Raw genomic sequence first — 18328 nt, 5'->3', positions numbered from 1 at the left:
CCGCCTTGTAAGGTGGAATCCCACTCATCCACCCGCTTGTTGACTCCCTGAGATGTCTGTCACTTGTTTGGCTCTGGAGGAAACGATTTGATTACACAAAAATTCTTTTTAGATCAACTTTTAAAAATCTTAGCCACACTGGGACAAGTGGCAGAGCCTGCCAGCCACATGGGCTTACTTTGGGGGCATACTGAGCGCCCAGGACAAAGACAGGTCAAAATCAGACGTTGAAAGAACTAAAGGGGAAGGAGCATGAAAGATGCAAGGCTTGGCTGGGCTTTTATAAGTGCTCCATTTGCCACGACTAAGATGATTTCTTCCTCATACTTCTTGTGAATGTGTGCAGTGGCCCTCCAGCGCACAGGTATGCCTCGACCAGTCTCATCCACCCACTGCTGATCCACCCATGTTTCCTGAAGTTGGCAAGGAACCAGACATCTCTAGGCACCTCCATTTCCCATATCTTACTTAGAACAGGGCACACGGTTTTTTTAAAGCCTTTAAATGAAGCAGCAGATGTGAACCCCTTCCATTCCACTTTCTCAAGGAACACGTCAATAATGATTTTGAAAATGCAACGGGAAAATGTCAAAGTATTTTGTTCCCTGGTTAAGAATACATCCGCAGAGTAAGTGGGAGAAAGACATAAAACACTCTTATGGTCATTCAAGAAATAATTATAAGGTATGTCAAACGACAGAAAATTGAGCATGCACTAAATTAAAAGAAAACAACGTTGGATGTCAAAATGGCTTTTTTCACTCACTCAGTTCAAAAACAAGTTGTGAAAATGAAATTCCATCTCCCAGCTCAGAAGAGAACGCATGAAGGCTTGCCTGTAATGTCATTATCCACTGGCAGCTCCCTTTCTGGTGGGAAACTGCATTAATTGACAAGGAAGCCTCGGGGCTCACCTCCCATAGTGCCTTGAAGTCCTTCTGCTCGATGCGCAGCAGCTCACTGCTCTCCCGGGTAACGATGGTTGCATGGCGGGGCGTGTTGTCCAGAATGGACTCTCCAAAGGCCGTCCCGATCCCCAGGGTACAGATGGTCACTGCATCCTGAGAATCCCCAAAAACCACTCATTAGAAAATTAAACATGTACTGGATCCATGGGCTCTGTCTTTTCTTCTGAGTTTGATTTGTACAAAAAAAAAATATTCCATTGAATTACACAATTCAACCTTGTTTGGGAAAATATACAGAACTGGTATACTCACTGTCATAGAACTAAGAACTTTTTTTGATACTAGGGTTTGAACTCAGGACCTGGGTGCTGTCCCTTAGCTTTTTTGCTCAAGATTTTTTTGGTGCTCACTCTTACAACAGTTGCTCACGCTTGTAATCCTAGCAACTAGCAACTCAGAAAGCTAAGATCTGAAGATGACAGTTCAAAGCCAGCCCTGACAGACAAATCCAAGAGACTCTTACCTCCAATTAACCAGCAAAGAGTGGGAAATGGAGGTGTGGCTCAAATAGTAGAGCAGCAGCCTTGAGCAAAAAAAAAAAAAAAAAAAAGCAAAATAAAAAGCACAAGGCTTGATTTCAAGCCCCCAGCATACCCGCTCACTCTCTCTCTTTGTCTCTCTGTCTCTCTGTCTCTATGTCTCTCTCTCTCTGTCTCATACACACACACACACACACACACACACACACACACACACACACAAAACACATACAGAGAGTCACCAACCACATTCCTGTTTGGTCAGTGGATTTTCCATGCAACTATGGCTTAGCCATTCTCCCACTGGTGGCCATTTGTGTTGTTTCTAGCTTGGGAATCTTGTGACACAGCTGCTAGCAAAAACCTTGTCATCATTTCACAGAAGTACTTACTAACTGTTCTGAGTAGAGGGGAAACACCTAGCAAAGATGAACTCATTATTTTAGTTATAGAGGAAACAGTTACAATAGTTAAGGAAATGGAATAGGGCTGCCACTGCACCCATGTGAAAGAAATGAGAACACTGAGGGTCTGAGTGCATTCAGACAGCCCCTGTTCATACAGTAAATAAACAGTGCCAGTATAGATTCCAGACTTCTTGTATCATACTGCCGCCTACAGCCAAGGAAGAGTAAAAGCGGCAGCTGATGAACTGTGGCTCATTTATAAAATGTCATGAGTGGAAGATTTAAAGGTTCTGAATAAGAACTAAAAAACTAGTTTCTTTTCAACATGCAATATTGGTTTTAATGTCTGGATATAATCCTAACTAGGGTCAAATGATATAAGAAGCCACCTGGACCTTAAATTTGGGAGGCATCCGAGCTACACTGGAGAAAGCCTGAGTTAGAAGGCAGTTTTCTTTTCATGCACCTAATACATGGAAACAGGCAAGTGTTATTAAGACGAATGCCCACAAGTATCCAGTTCTTCAAACCATGGCAAATTGCCTCTACACAGATACTACCACAAAAAAAAATTATGTCCAGGAAAATAAAATCAATATTTCAGAAAAGGAAAAAAAAAAAGATCAGGGAAAACTTAAAAGGACTCTGCTAATAAATTTTCCAGTAAACAAATTCACTCTGGAAAACATTCCCAGAACTGAAACATCAATACTCAGTGAGCTAAGCACCTCTGAATAATTTTCAAATTCTATTAAAAACCATAAATTAGATTATGACACATCACAGGCTTTTCACAAAGTCTCTAGTATAGGATGTTCCCTAGAGGCTCCAGCTAGACAATTTTATTTCCCCATCACCTGAACTCTTCAGAAAGAATTCTCTGTGCCTAATACATACTTTGTGGTGTGAAGTTCTATGTTAAAACTTGAGAGAGACATCGTTAATTATGACTGCTGGCATGATCCATGCAACTTAGGCAGCTTAGGGTTTGGCAAAGTAAAATGCAAAAGGACTATCTAGCTAGATACTAGTCACTGCCTTTGTAATTCATGGGTTCTTGGTCTGGCTTACATAGGAACCCTGGCAGGACTTTGAAGGGGCTTAGGAAGAATTTGCCAAATAAAGTCACATGCAATTAGACAACTTCATGCATGTTGCTGAGCACATAGCTTGAAAGGATAAATGTGAGCAGGATGGACAGTGTAAATATGAGCAAGCACTCTTCTTGTGCTAGATGCTGACATCTAATCAGATCCATACAGATTGGAATTTCAAGCCTAAGCCGCTGGAGATATGTTTAATGCCTGCGTCTGCCTGTTGCTCAAAGTGTCTGTTGCTGGATATAACACTACAGTATCTATTTGCAGTACTGGAGATCAAACTCAGAGTGTCACACTTGCCAGGCAAGAGTTCTACCACCTGAGCCCCATCCCTATACTTTCGCTTTTAGTTTGTTTTATAGCAGGGTCTTAAATTATTTTTCCTCAAGTTGTGATCCTGCTACCTTTGTGTCCTGAGTAGCTGGGATTATAGAGCACACCGCCATGTTGGGACTTACTGCAGTATCTTTTAAGCCTACATTTATTACATAGGGACTATTTAGCAGAACATTTTTGTCTGCTTATTTTTGGATTCATGTTCAAAGAGGCCATCTGAGAGAAAATGGCATCTGTGACACTGAGATAAAAGAAAGCTACCAGCACCTACTCAAGGAATAAAGACAGTAGTAAGGGAAGATTCTGTTCTGCATAAGCTGGCGATTTATCGAGGAGTTTCCGTTTGGGAGGTAAAGATTTAAAAACTAAATGCCTTCAAGATGCGAAGGACGGTTTAGAAGATGCTGCCAGAGCTCTGCCCGATGGCTCGATTCCTCACCCACTGGCACCATATGTCTGGAGATTGACGCTTACGGTGTAACGTCTGCAGTTACCTCCAGCATCTGTCTTGTCACTCTGTCCCAGGGCAGTGCCACTCGGTTCATGGCTTCCTCCTCCACACCGGCACCAAGCTGCTGAGACACACCCAGCTCTCCCACCTCACTCATTTCTTGCAGGCCCCTGCAGAGGTGAGTCCAGTGGCCCTCCAAGGAAACCCACACACCAACACACTTCAGCCCTTCCTGCCTTCCTTCCCTCACTCCCCCACTCCCTGCCATACTCCAAACACCACTTGCAGACAGAGCCCTGTCCCAGGTCTGCTTCTGAGGAAACCCTCAACAAGAGTGACTGCAGGCCCTAACCCTGCATTTCCAGAGAGACTTCAGTGATGGGAACAGAGGCTGGGGACACACAACACAAATGCAGTATTGCTGGGGTAACATATAACTTGGGTTAGTAAAACATATCTGGTCACCCAAGGCCAAATCTCCTGCCAGGAGCAGGAGCAGAGAGGCTCATGCCTTTAATCCTATTCCCCAAGGGGCTGGGATAGGAAGGATTGTAGCTGAAAGCCAGTCCAAACCAAAAGCTCCTGAGATCCCATCTCAAACAATAAAAGCTGGGTATAGGGGCCTGTGCCTGTCATCCCAGTGGGAAGCCAGTTCAGGTATAAATGTTAAGACCACATTTGAAAAGTAGCTAAAGCAAAAAGGGTTGCAGGTATGTCTCAGGTGGTAGAGTACCTGCCTAGTTTGTGCAGGGCCCTGGCCCAAGGTCATTCCTGCCACCTTCTGTGGCCAGACCTCATAAGTCAGCATCTAGCTGCCCAATGACCTTGCTCTGCCATGGGCTCGCTTCATGACTCCCTCCCCATCCCCATGCCAGACCTCAGACCTCAGTGTGTGCCCTTTGCCTGAGCCTTCGCTGAGGTTATGAGCAGCGTCATGATCACGGTCCAGCGCAGTGTGTTATCCGCAGGAGAGGCGAAGTCCATCTCCATTCATAAATGCTGGCATTAAGTAAAAAAGCCGGCAAGGAACATCAGACCGAGCCACACACACACAGACATCCAGTCAGACACTCATGGGGAGGGCAGCCTCGCAAGGCACAGTGTGGGAAACCCTAGCAGACAAAGATCCAAAAGTCATCTCTGCCGCTCACCAGCTCATGGCTTTGGGTAAAATGGTCCCCAGAGCCTCAGTACTCGCATTTATGAAATGGCCACAGTCTCTTTTTATAAGATTATTAGCAGGATTACAATAGATATAAAGCAACATAGAAACAAGAGTTGCAAAAGACTTCTGACACATAGCAGCTACACTGTAGAAATGGTATTTTTTCTATTATTTAAATCACAGAGAATCTCTATAGTCATATTGTACTAATCTTCCCCTAATGATGGCTTTCCACACTTAAATTCCAAGTTTCTCTGTCCCCCAGTCTGGATGTCAAGTGGTTTGAGTGATCTGCAAAACACTTCAGCTCTCTGGGGGAGATCCTGTTCAAAGGAACCCTTCCAACCATCCTGCTGTAAATCAAAGAATCCTTTTGTACTGCCACTAATCACCCTTAATTTATCTGCTTTGTACATCTGAATTGTGGTACACTGCCTTTTCTTAAGGCAGGCAGCCTTTCAGGAGACATTTTGGTTGTTTCTTTGTAAACATAGGTGAGGTCTAAAATAGTAAAATAGGACTAGTGTTAAGAAAGCAAATGGTTAGACATCACTGGCCATTAAGATTGCTGTCCAAGATAGGAACCTTGTGCCTTGCCAATATTTATAAGCACCAGCTGAAACCCAGATGACACAATTTGCAGATGGTTCTGGGAAATTTAAGGCAGCTTACAATCAATAACACAAACATGATGTGAGAAGTCTCTATCAGACATATCAGATATTTTTATTCTTTTTTTTTTGGGGGGGGGTCCGGTCATGGGGTCTGAACTCTGGGCCTGGGCGTTGTCCCTCAGCTCTTCAGCTCAAGGCTAGCACTCTACCACTTGAGCCACAGCGCCACTTCTGGCTTTTTTCTTTTTTCTTAGGTGGTGCTGAGGAATCGAACCCAGGGCCTCAGGCATGCAAGGCAAGCACTTTACCATTGAGCCACCTTCCCAGCCTTATAGATATTTTTATTCTTAATGCCCATCCTGGGGCTTGAACTCAAGTCCTAGGTTTCTGTCCTTATGCTTCTTTTGCATAAGGCTAATGCTCTACCACTTGAGCCACAATGCCACCTCCGGTTTTTTGGCAGTTTATTGGAAATAAGAGTCTCAAAAACTTTCCTGCTTGGGCTAGCTTTGAACCGTGATCTTCAGATCTCAGCCTCTTGATTACAGGTATGAGCTACCACCGCCCAGCTCAATACTATACATCAGATTTTAAAAAAATAAATGGCCCTATAATTTTAAGGTATCAGATCTTTTACTCACTTCCATATTTAGAGTTCTAAGAATTCATTGTCTCAGGGCAAATTTATTATTTTGGATACATATTGTGTCAACACTAAGTTACAAATTAGTTCTTTAAGATGTGAAAACCAGGGCTGGGGCATGGCTCAAATGGTAGAGTCCTTTCCTTAAAAACACAGGCCCCTGAGTTTCTAATTCCAGTGCCATCAAGTAAGTAAGTAAATAAATAAATTTAAATGTGTAGACCCAGGAACACAAATTCTTACAAAGAAAAATGTTTTTTACAATTTTCATGTTAAGCCTATAAAAGATAATTACCATCAAGGTTTCTTTCTTGTTGTTGTTGTTGGTGGTGGTGGTGGTGGTGGTGGTGTATGTGTGTGTGTGTGTGTGTGTGTATGATAGTACCAGAACTTGGACTCAGGTCACAGACACTGTCTGTCAGCACTTCACACTCAAGTCTGATGCTCTTCCACTTGAGCCACATAACATATCCATCTTTTTTAGTGTTAAATTGGAGATAAGAGTCTTAGGCTTTCCTGCCCAAGGCTGGCTTTGAACTGTGATCCTCAGGCCTTAGCCTCTTGGGTAGTTAGGATTATAGGCATGAACCATCAGCGCTCAGCTACCATTAAATTTTGTAGCATGCTGAATTCATGATCTTGAATTAAGTCCTGGAGCTTATTAAGTTCCTCAAGTTCATTTAAATAATAAAATGTAATGGAACCCAATCTTAGGTGTTGCCAAGACATTAGATTGTATGTGTTGTCAAAACAACTCACTGCCAAGCAGGTAAGTTGAGTCCCTCCAAGTCAAATGTGTTTTCAACACAGAACATAAACAAAGTCTGTTATGTTTCCAGCCCTGCCCTGGAGTCAGCTTGCTAGACACAGCTCGAGATGAGGCAAGCTGGCTGCGGAGGCAGATACAAGTAGACACTCCTTGGCATTCTGATAACCAAATCAGGAAGCCAGCCCCATTGCACCCAGAACCCATCTGCCCAGTTCTGTGTGCAGCTTTGCATCCACCCAAACAAAGAGTTATATAGCAATAAAACTTCATGTAGGATGTGATATGCAGGATGCTAAGTAAATGCCCACCCATCCCTAACAAGAGCCAGCCAGAGCGCAGACAAGGACTAAGGGATTATAAACAATCACTGTGGGCTTGCCACCTTTTACATTTTATGGATTCAGCAAACGCTTTCAGAAATATGCTAAAAAATGTCTACAATAAGTGATGTTTTCTGAAAATAAAGGAGTAAAAGAAGTGAAAGGAAGAATCAAAAATAAAGACAGAGGAATCCACATTACAGAGAAACCTGCCTGCCCTTCCAATTTTATAAATAAAACCATGGTGCTTTAAAAGCATCTTTGTTGCAAAGGCAGAGACTGAGAAGACAAATAAAAGCACATTATTTTTACTTCAGATAAAAAGCTAATAAGGGTTGGGAAGGTGGCTCAGTGGTAGAGCGCTTGCCTTGCATACATGAGGCCCTGGGTTCAATTCCTCAGCATCACATAAGCAAAAAAGAAAAAAGCTAGAAGTGGCACTGTGGCTCAAGTGGTAGAGTGCTAGCCTTGAGCTGAAGAGCTCAGGGACAGTGCCCAGGCCCAGAGTTCAAGCCCCAGGACCAGATCCAAACAAAAAAAAAGCTAATAAGTCTTTTTCTAGCCAGGTGCTGGTAATACTAGCTACTCAGGAGGCTGAGATCTGAGGATCACAGTTCAAAGCTAGCCTGGGCAGGAAAGTCTGTGAGACTCTTATCTCCAATTAACTATGAGAAAACCAGAAGTGGCACTGTGGCTCAAATGGTAGAGTGTTTGCCTTGAGCACTGAAGAGCTCAGGGGAGCACCCAAGCCCAGAGTTCAAGCCCCACAACCAACAAAATAAAAAAGTCTTTTTCTAAAACTGGACTCAAATTTTCCAGATAATGTCACAGTGACAGAGGAGATAGAATCAAGTAAAGATCGAAGCCAAGTGCATCCCAGATCCTCTGACTCCATGAAATGGCTGAACAATATTAAACTTCTTGCCTTTTCAAACACAAAATCCATCTGCTTTTCCTTTTCTTACACTGCCCTCTTGTGGCAACTAGCCAACATTGCAAACATCAAAACCAGCAGCACTCTCTCCACTTAAGACAACCAACTTCTTTCTTGAAATTTTGCTTTAGCTAACCATTTTTGCATATACACAATAAAAATAGCCCTTTTTCCCAGTCCTGGGCCTTGAGCTCTGGGCCTGGGCACTGTCCCTAAGCTCCTTTTTGCTCAAGGCTAGCAATCTACCATTTAAGCTACAGCACCACTTCCAGCTTTTTCTGTGAAAGTCTCGGGGACTTTCACACTGGACTGGCTTTGAACTGCAGTCCTCAGATCTCAGGCTCCTAAGAAGCTAGGATTGCAGGCATGAGTCACCAGAGCCCAGCAAGAAAAGCTCTTTTTAAAAGCAGAGCAATCCTGCTCTAAACACTTTCGATGAAATAACTACTTAACATAGAAACCATGATCCTCAATTTATAGGCACTCTAAGAGGGCATACCCAGAGGCAGCAACACAAGCAGAGCTTAGTGGTTTGAACTGAACCGCTATATTTTGCATAGCTATGTACAATAACATTCCCAGTATACATCTGTTACAGGATATACAAGTTTTCATGAATTAATAAATCATCCCTTTCTCTATTTTACAGCCTTAACAAATTCTTTCAAAGGACTAGAACATTTTTATATTTTGCTGGTATAAAGATTAATTTGAGGGGTTAGAGAGATGGCTCGGTGGTAGAGTGCTTGCCTTGCATGCATGAGGTGTGGGTTCAATTCCTCAGCACCACATAAGCAAAAAAAAAAACAAAAAACACCAGAAGTGGCATTGTGGCTCAAGTGGTAGAGTGCTAACTTTGAGCTGAAGAGCTGAGGGACAGCACCCAGGCCCAGAGCTCAAGCCCCACAACTAGGGGGAAAAAAGATTAATTTAAATACATACTTATTCCTGGGATTTAAATATTTATTATGCTAGAAAGATCTTTCCCTCAATAAAGTCCACAGAAAAAATCAGAACCTTCTTTCCCTTTTTCCACCCCCACTCTTGTTCACTCTTGTTCTCTCTTCCTCTTTTACACACACAAAGGGGATGGAGAGAGAGAATTGGTTGCTTTTGTGTGATATAATGAGGTTTATAAACCTATTCACAGTCTTGAAGCTTATTATTTATTGTTTGTAGCTTGTCCCAGTGTTCATATTGAGAAAAAGATATTCATGTTATTCGTTGGAAGGAAATATCTAGGCTGCTCAAGCTAAATAGGCCTCCAAATAGCAGAGGTTCCTGTACATGAGGGTTCAGAGGTGGGCTGTGCAGGTGTGAATCCTGTGTGTACCCAGGTAAGCGAGAGAGGAAGGAGTCAGATTGCTGCTGCCCAAGGGAAAGCTCCATGAACACAGAAGCCAGGTCTGGGAAGGGACTCTGGTCAGGAGGTGGTCTGTGGCAGTCGCCTGCTGAGCTTGCTGGGCTGGCCAAAACAGAAGAATGTGTGAGAAGCTGGGAGAGGCACAGAGACTCCTCACAAACACACAGTGGCTACAATACCTTTTGGTTTTGAGTAGTGCAAATAAAGTTAATTTACAGAGAATTATAAGCAAGGATTTACAAGTCTCTGAAAATTCCTCAGTGTAGTGAGAACAGAAGAATCTATGCATTTCCCGGAACTCTTAGCATAGACATGATTTAAGGCAGCAGCAAGTAATACAGCCCAGCTCTGAGCCAGGAGAAGGCCCGAATGTCAGGCCATTCAACAGCAGATACTGCCCCCTCTACTGTCCTATTTTGCTTCTAAACTGACCAGCAGGGCTGACCCCAGGCAACAACTGGAGGTGAGCTATCTCCTCCCTGAAGCCCAGTGGCTTACCAGTGCTCCTCTCCCAGGCAAGGGCCTGAAGCTGACATGACCGCCTCTGGTATGTGCATCGTAACACTTCTCTCTAAAGTGCAGTCAGCAGCTTCCTTTATTGTCATAGAATCACCAGCACCAGAAATCCAGGGAACAAAGATAGATCTGCATCATCACCCTCACCCCCTGAATGCCAGACAGGCTCATCGTTGACATCCCAGGTAAATGGCCACACACACTGAATAACGCTGAGGGCACTGGCACGGAACACTGGGCTGACTGAAGGAGCGCAGGTGATTTTCAGCTCTGTGGCTCACCACCATGTCACCCTGAACAGAGTGCACAGCCACCTGTGGATGCAGCGCAGTAAAACACAGATGCTCTGCCCACGGGGCAGGTGCAGACCGAGAGACCGTGGGAATGGCGGCAGCCCCTGCCACATCCTCCCAGGACATCACTGATGGAAACTAAGTAGGACCTTCACCCTTCATCCTAAGAAGCCAAAGAATTCCAGAAAAAAAAACAAACCAGTCATACAGCAGGCAAAAGCTGTGTGTTTAAGCTGGTGTGCAGAACTAAAAGAGCACAATGAGAAAGGTTGGGCAGGACGGTGATAAGAATGTCTAAGTCAGATGGAATATTTCAAATCTATGTATCATCAAAGTCTATACAAAGGCATAACTTTGGGAGAGAGCACGGGAAGAGGTGACATTGTCTAAAAAGAAATGTACTCTTTACCCGACTAACATAACTGTAACCCCTCTGTACATCACCTTTACAATAACAATTTAAAAAGGTATAATTTGCGATCATTACATGAAAACAGGGTGTTTTTTATTTCAGAAAAAAGATCTATCAAATCAGCCAAGTGCTGGTGGCTCACACCTGTAATCCTAACTACTCAGGAGGCTGAGATCTGAGAATCAAAGCCAGCCTGGGCAGGAAAGGCCATGAGACTCTTATCTGCAATTAACCATCAGAAAACTGGAAGTAGTGCTATGCCTCAGAGTAGTAGAGCACTAGCCTTGAGTGAAAGAGCTCAGGGAACGCCCAGGCCCTGAGTTCAAACCTCACGACTGACAAAAAAAAAAAAAAATCAAATCAGTATAACCTAATAAATACAAAACCACAACCCAGTTTTCTTCTTGTGCACTGATGTTCCTGAGTAGCACCCCTCCTCTATATCCTAACCAGCATTCTTCCTTTTCCTGACCATCCATTCTTTTAACCTTGTCACCTCCTTCCTCTACCTCTGGAGCCTCCGTTCTCCATCCTTATCACAGCCTTAAGCAACCCCATCCTCTAACCCAGAGCCCTGTGGAGTGGAGGGCTGCGCTCACTTAGCTGCCTGTCTTCAGACCTGAGAGGAGCTGAGGAGAAAAGCAGGTGGAACAAACACCCATGCGGGAGAGCACTTAGAGGAGATTCAGAAACAGAGGCTCCACCTCACCTTAACCATCCTGGCCAAGGACATGAGTGCCATACTCACAAAGAACTGGGGGTCCCACCTGATGGCCGTGGGATGGAGGGCAAGTTCTTGAACATCTCTCCTGTGAAATGAGACTAATTACCACTCCAGAGGGAGACTGGCCCAGTGAGCCGCCAGTGAAGCCATGCTTGTAACAGGCTCAGCACCTACCTGCCTGTAGGAGGCACTCCAGCACCAGAAGCCATTTTGGCTCCAGAAGCAGCTAGCACCAAACTCAGAGGCTGACATATGGGGATGCTTGTCACCACCTTCCCTCTGCTCAGGAGAGAGTACAGACACACCACACAGGGAAGGACCTGGAGATGCAGCTAGCAGGAAACTGCTCCTTACAGCACTTTGACCCTGCTCATCTGAAGGCTGCCATGGCTAGAGGGTAGATGTGCCCTTTCTTCCAGAAAACCAGCTGAATTCGGTGGGGTAAAGTACATAAAGTGTCCTATACTGGGCTTAAGATCAAACTTACAGACAAAAATCTAAAAATAAAAGTTTAATAAAATAAAAATTGTTTAACTCAGAGCTATGTATTACTTGGAGAGTCTTTGCTACAACCTTATGGAGAGAGATCACTGGTCCCAGGTGGTATTCCCCAAGTGTATGCCATAGACCATTTTAATCCAGGGAAATCTCACAGCAGCTTCAACCATCTGACGCGTGGGCACAGCACTGCTGCTAGTACAGCTGTTGCCTCTGGCACAGCTGCCCTTCCTTTCCTTTTCCTTCTCCCTCCTCTTTCCATCCCTGACTTGTCTTCTTCCTCTCCCTCTCCCTCTCCCCTCTTGCCTTCCTTACCTTTCCTTTCTTTTCTCTTGTCATCTTCTCCCTCTTGCTCTCATGATTTATTCAGATCCTGCCTGAACGAGATAATCCTCCTCCAGGACTTGTCTCCTTGGTAAATGCACTGGGGACACCAGGGTGAGAAGCCCTGAGCAAAGCCACTCAAGGTCCCTGAGAACAGAAGCTAAAGGGAGCACACAGAGTCAAAGGCACAGGGCCATGTGACGCATGGCACCAGGGCAAACTTACACCTGGTCCTTCAGATGTCAGACTTACCAACCCCCACAAGTCTCCCTCCATCTCTCTCTCTCTCTCTCTCTCTCTCTGAAATCCAGGCCTTAACACTCTTGCTTGGCTTTATACTCAAAACTGGCAATTTACCATTTGAGCCACAATGCCACTTCTAGCTTTTTACTGGTTAATTAGAGCCTCATGAGCTTTTCTACCCAGGATTGGCTCGAACCTTGATCCTTAGATCTCAGCATCCTGAATAGCTAGGATTGCAAATGTGGGCCACAGGCACCCCACTCACTCTCTACACACATACACGGACAGTAAACGAAGACCTGCTAAATGATTAGAACATGTCTGATGTGGCAACTATCTTATTTTTTTAAGCTAGTTTCCCATTGGAAAACAGAGGCATCTTGAAAAAAAACCAATCCATCTTGACCCTTGTTGAAATGTGAGAGCAAATCAAGCCCTGAAAAGAGTCAGAGGAGACAGAACGGCACATAGTTGGGCAGCAAGGTCTGAGCCAGTGTCTGAAGAAACTGTCGATGTGTGGGGCCAGGAGGAGCTGGACATGAGTAAGGGGAACTTGGGCACCATGCTGGGCCTTCAGCCATCCCCACAGGGCACCTCACGGGAATCACCTTCTGAATTCCCAGTGTTTACCTTACCAACAATCTTTTGGGGGTACTGCTCCATTTTTAAGTTGGTGATTGCTCTTAACGCTAATACCCCTCAAGGTGCTATGAAATTTGAGTCTCAAATTTAGTTTATAAATGTTTATTTCTCATTTTAGAGAAAAGGCTGGGAGCAGTGTCTTACCATGGACTTGGCTGTAGGTTGCTTGTCCCTTCCATTATTCTGAGAGACTTCTTCCTACTTTTAAAATTACTTGCTTCTCTTCCCTGAATTCTATACATGTAAGGATAAGACCTAGATCATTTTCACATTGATGCTTGCAGGTTACCTATAGAGTGTATACTTTCTCAGATTTCAGGTACCTTGGCTATAAAAAGAAAGGCTGTGTACTTTAGCCCATGAGGTATAATGATAAAGAGTCCATGATGTTATAAAAGGAGATTCTAGGCCCAACTATAAATATTTACAAATACTGTGAAAAGAACAAAAAAATGTGATTGCCGTGGACTAAGAAGAAAAGCTCCTCCAAGGGACTAGTGAGGACAAAGGAAACTGACATTACTAGAAGATTATCCACCTCCTACGTTGGTTTGAAAAACCAATGTAAAAAACTCCCCAGCATTCCTGCTGCTCCTAGAGGGCAGATGAGGGGAACCACTGATAAAATGGAGGAAAATCAACATATACCTGTCAGCCCAACAACATAGGAAGCATAAATAGGAGGATCATAGTCCGGGCTAACCTGAGTAAAGAGTGAGAGGGCTTAGTAGAAAAATAATAAAATGCAAACAAAAAAAGGCTGGATGTGTGACTCAAGTAGTAGAGCATCTGGCTAGCAAATGCAAGGCCCTGAATTCAACGTTGGGACCACCAAAAGTAATCATAAAGAAGTCAAGATGGAAGAAAGATTCAAAAGAAGGGAGGGAGACTTGCTTCTCCACTCTCCTCCACTCTCATGCCCACATCTCACCTGTGCAGCAGCAAGCAAATGATCAACACTGCAATGGAACTGCTTGCACTTCCCAGAGACAGCAAGGCCCCCAGGAGGCTGGCACTGTCCTTTACTGCAGGTCTCAGTACCTGGCACCATGCTCAGGTCATGTAAGCCATTCAATACGTAAGATATGATGAGTCGTTTTTAAAGGAATTCAATATACACTGTTGAATTCCTTGCCATGGGGTAGAGGGAATGGATCCAAAAATGTAATATGATGGTATAAGAGATATAGGGTTTATATGACTTTAAAAAAAAATTGTAAGTCCTAACAGCACCAGTGGCTCACGCCTATACTCCTAGCTACTCAGGAAGCTGAGATCTGAAGATTGCAGTTCAAAGCCAGCCCAGGCAGGAAAGTCTGTGAGACTCTTATCTCCAATTAACCACCTAAAAACCACAAGTAGAGCTATGGCTCAAGTGGTAAAGCACTAGCATTGAGCACAAAAGCTCAGTCAGGGACAGTGCCAAGTCCTGAGTTCAAAAGCCCAGGACTAGGACAAAAATAAGTCTTGCTTTAAAAAAAATAAAGAAAAGAAAAGAATACAGTAAATTACCTGGTGACTGCTGGTCTCAGATACTTTAACATCCAAAGACCCGGCCAGGACAGCATACCAGTTTGTTCCAATATCACCCTGGCGAAATACTGCAAGAAAAACAGGGCTATAAATACACGTTGTGCAGGTGACTGGATAACCTGGCTGGATAACCTGACAGCTTGCCCTGGTTATTATAAGCATCAGGTAGATCTAACTGAGTCACCACCCTTCCCCTAGTAGCCCCTGTAACAGTATGACATGTCTTCTCTGTCTCATCTGCTAGTAAAGCAACATCCCACTTGGTCCAACACTGCACAGTGGAACTCCATGACATGAACTCTCCCCCTTACAAAGCTGGAATAAGAAATGGTTACCCCAACTAGCATAGGATCCTCTGAAGGAAGAACTAATGTTCTGCCTAATTGACCATTGCATTGTACTGTGGTTCTTGGAAAATTATAACCTGGCTGTCCATGGAGGTAGGTGTAAATAGTAGGAAGCTTATTTGAATAAACAGACTATACTACTCTGATCTCCTACATTTATATTAAAAGTAACATGTTTAAAGCTGGCCAATATGGATTGCATTTTTTTGTTAAGGACTGTAGTACTAAGGTCCATTTTCTTGCTTATTTTATAAATTCGGTGCTTGTAGATCTTTGGAAATTATTTTCCTCAAAAATTTCTGAGCTTGGCTTTACTTGAAGTTTGAATCTCAGAGAGGAAATAATTGCATCAAACCTTAGTTCTCATACTCTGTTAAGACCAGAGTTTAGAATGTGAACTTTGAAAATATCCAATGAAAGAACCAAATGTAATGATCTGATACCTTAACAAGTCTGTTTACAGTTCCAAGCAGAAATGACATAAGTTAGTGAAAATTCACAAGCCAGCTCAGCAAGACAGTAAGCAGGGCTGGGGCCTGGGACACAAGAGCAAGCTTCAACGAGGCCGTTGCTCTAAATGTCTGAATGGGCTGTGCTGTTGTAAGGCAAAGCACAATGACCTCCTCTTCCTGCTTGAGATGAAGGCTTGTCTACAGCTAGCCTTTCTGGTAACTGTGCTGCTCCAAGCCTTGGTAATTGACTCATTCTGGAGTTAGGAATTTGCTTTCATGAACTCCATGGCCCTCAGAGATTATCATTTACCAGTCAAATTCACATTAAATATCACAGAAGATGTATTTGAAAATGGCTTGAAGAAATAGACAATACACTAGACATAGTAGCTTCCACCTGTAATCCTAGCTACTCAGGACTGTAGTTCAAGGCCAGCTTAGGCAAAAATTTCTGGAGATCCCATTTCAATCAATAAAAAGCTGAATATGGTGGTATTGTATTGCCATCTACCTAGGAAGGGTAAAAAGGAAGGTCATGGTCCAAGCTGGCCCAGACAAAACTGTGACTCTATTCAAAAAACAACTAAAGCATAAAATGCTAGAAGTGTAACTCACATGGTAGCATGCTTTAGCAAGTATGAGTTCAAAACACACAAAAAAAAGAGGAGGGGGAAGACAATAGTTTTAGCCTCCTAAAAATGACGTTTTTACTATTGGAAAGAACACACATACACACACACACACTTGTATGTTTTAAACTTGTGTACAGAAATAGTGGAACAAAGGGTAAACAAATGCAGCAGTGGCACTTACTGGAAACTATGTTGAAAATGAACTATACACGGGGGGAGGCTGGGAAGGGATGGGAAGGGTAAACAAAGGAGGAGGCTGCAATGCTTGGTAAGAAATGTACGCATTATCCTGCCCATGCAATTGTAACCCCTCTGTACAGTTTGTTCACAAATAAAATAAAATAAAATTAAAAAAAAAAGAACTATACAACTTGTGGGTGGAGATAGGAGAGAAACCCTGGGAAAGAGCAAGGGAAGGGGTAACACTATTTAAAAAGAAATGTACTCTTTACTTGATTTATGTAACTGTAACAATAAAAATGAAAGGAAAAAAATGTAAAAAAAAAAAAAAGTAGAGATGTCCATGGAGACAATTGTCTTGAAGGACTTAGACAAAAGCTGCTAGAAATCGCTGAGTTTGGGGATTACAGGTGATTTCTGTTTTGCTCATTTTCTAAATTGTTTGCAGTGATGTTGGTCTCTGTGGTTTCCCCCATCCAGTGCCATGCACCTCTTACCAACTGGACTGGCCAGTATACACGTTTCAACCCTTGTCTGCTGGGCCAGATGCGATGGAGAGGTGAGGTCTGCCCCTGTTCCAACAAGGTAGTCTGAATCAATCCTGGCCATCCCATTAGTTTTGCCTGTGACTGGTTATACATGGCATATGATAAAGTCGAGCTAATGAGATAATACAAGAAGTCTAGTGAGGACATGGGAAAAAGAGACACAAGAAGAATAGGCCTTCAGCTCAACATTTCTGTATCTGGGTGAAATGCCTCCAACTACTGTAGCTGTCTGAGGACCATTCGTGATAAGTCAAAAGCACCTGAGAATGCATGTGTGTGTGCACATGAGTGTCTACATGTGGGGGGGGTGGGGAGGGAAACACTGAGACAGAAAGAAAGCAAGAGAAAATTACAAAAAGAAACAATGTAAGAGAGACAGAGAGATAGACAAAGAGACTGGCAGGGCCTGGGTACGTATTCATGCCCCTGCACCACGCCACTAGCCAACCCTGACTCATCTTACCTCAGGCTTTTCATAGATGATTGACTGACTTCTCCTTCCTGTATGACTAGTTGATTCTCAAGCAGTGGGATGGAGTGTTCTGTTACTTCAGCATAAAGTACACCAACAGATGGAGAACTATTCTTTTTCATTAAAAAATACTTTTATTTAAAAAAAAAACCCTGAATCCATCACCCTATTATTTTATGCTCCCTGTCTCTTATACCTGGAACGGATAACCTGTACGAGGTTAACTCAAAACATGACTGCTAGCATTCGTCAAGGAAACTTTCCTCTGTATTTAATATCCATAGACTTCCATGTATTTCCTAGCTTAGAGGAGGTAAGCATTTGAATTTCGAAGGATCCATCTGAGTGAAAGGGTCAGGGTCCTCCCCCTCCATCAGAAAAATGGACTCCCAGGACAAATGTACCCTGCTAGGGACAGCGGAGAAGAAGAAACACCTGCAAGAGGTGAATAAACGGAGGAGACAGAGAGGACCAAGTTATACTGATAGAAGCCCAAATATCTGGCACATGGATGCCCTGAAGGGAACCTGTCCCTGAGGGTTGCACAAGTGAGCTCAAACATCCAACACACCACAGACTTGCACTTCTTACATGTTATTCCTTTCTCCAGGTTTTCATAATAACCACATAAACAAATCTGATGGAGGAGGTTTGGGTGAAATTTCTCAAAAGCTTTGACTTCTTTCAGTCGTGTGAAGATTATATCCACATCTTCACTGGATCGTTCCAATGGTCTACATGGGGGAGAGAAAGCAGAAAAAAAAACTAGATCAGTAAAGATTTATTTAAAAAGAATCCACAAGACATCACTGAAATTACTTTCAAATTTATGCAACTATCCCAAGTTCTTCACTGCAAATTCTCGCTCTCTTGTCCCCAGTGATTGTCAACTGCTCCTACAGATTACTAAAGCAGGAATCAACCTCAGAGCCGTGGGTTCAAAGTAACTCTATAGGCAGGGTT

General features: G+C 43.4%; 1 protein-coding gene across 1 annotated transcript in view; it reads right to left on the bottom strand.

The window, feature by feature from the left end:
- Rapgef4 (Rap guanine nucleotide exchange factor (GEF) 4) overlaps positions 1-18101 on the bottom strand; it is a 270298-nt gene extending 252197 nt beyond the window's left edge. Inside the window, exons 1-3 of the mRNA XM_013030059.1 lie at positions 17957-18101; positions 14714-14802; positions 915-1061 (exon numbers count right to left, since the gene is read on the bottom strand). The gene's annotated coding sequence lies outside the window, so the exon portion shown is untranslated. The remainder of the gene's footprint in view (positions 1-914; positions 1062-14713; positions 14803-17956) is intronic.
- Between the last annotated feature and the right edge of the window lie 227 nt (positions 18102-18328).

The sequence above is a fragment of the Dipodomys ordii genome, unplaced genomic scaffold (genome assembly GCF_000151885.1).
Source record: "Dipodomys ordii isolate 6190 unplaced genomic scaffold, Dord_2.0 Scaffold5, whole genome shotgun sequence".
Lineage (NCBI taxonomy): Eukaryota > Metazoa > Chordata > Mammalia > Rodentia > Heteromyidae > Dipodomys > Dipodomys ordii.
The sequence above is the reverse complement of the archived record's forward strand: the minus strand, read 5'-3'. Positions and strand labels throughout refer to the sequence as shown.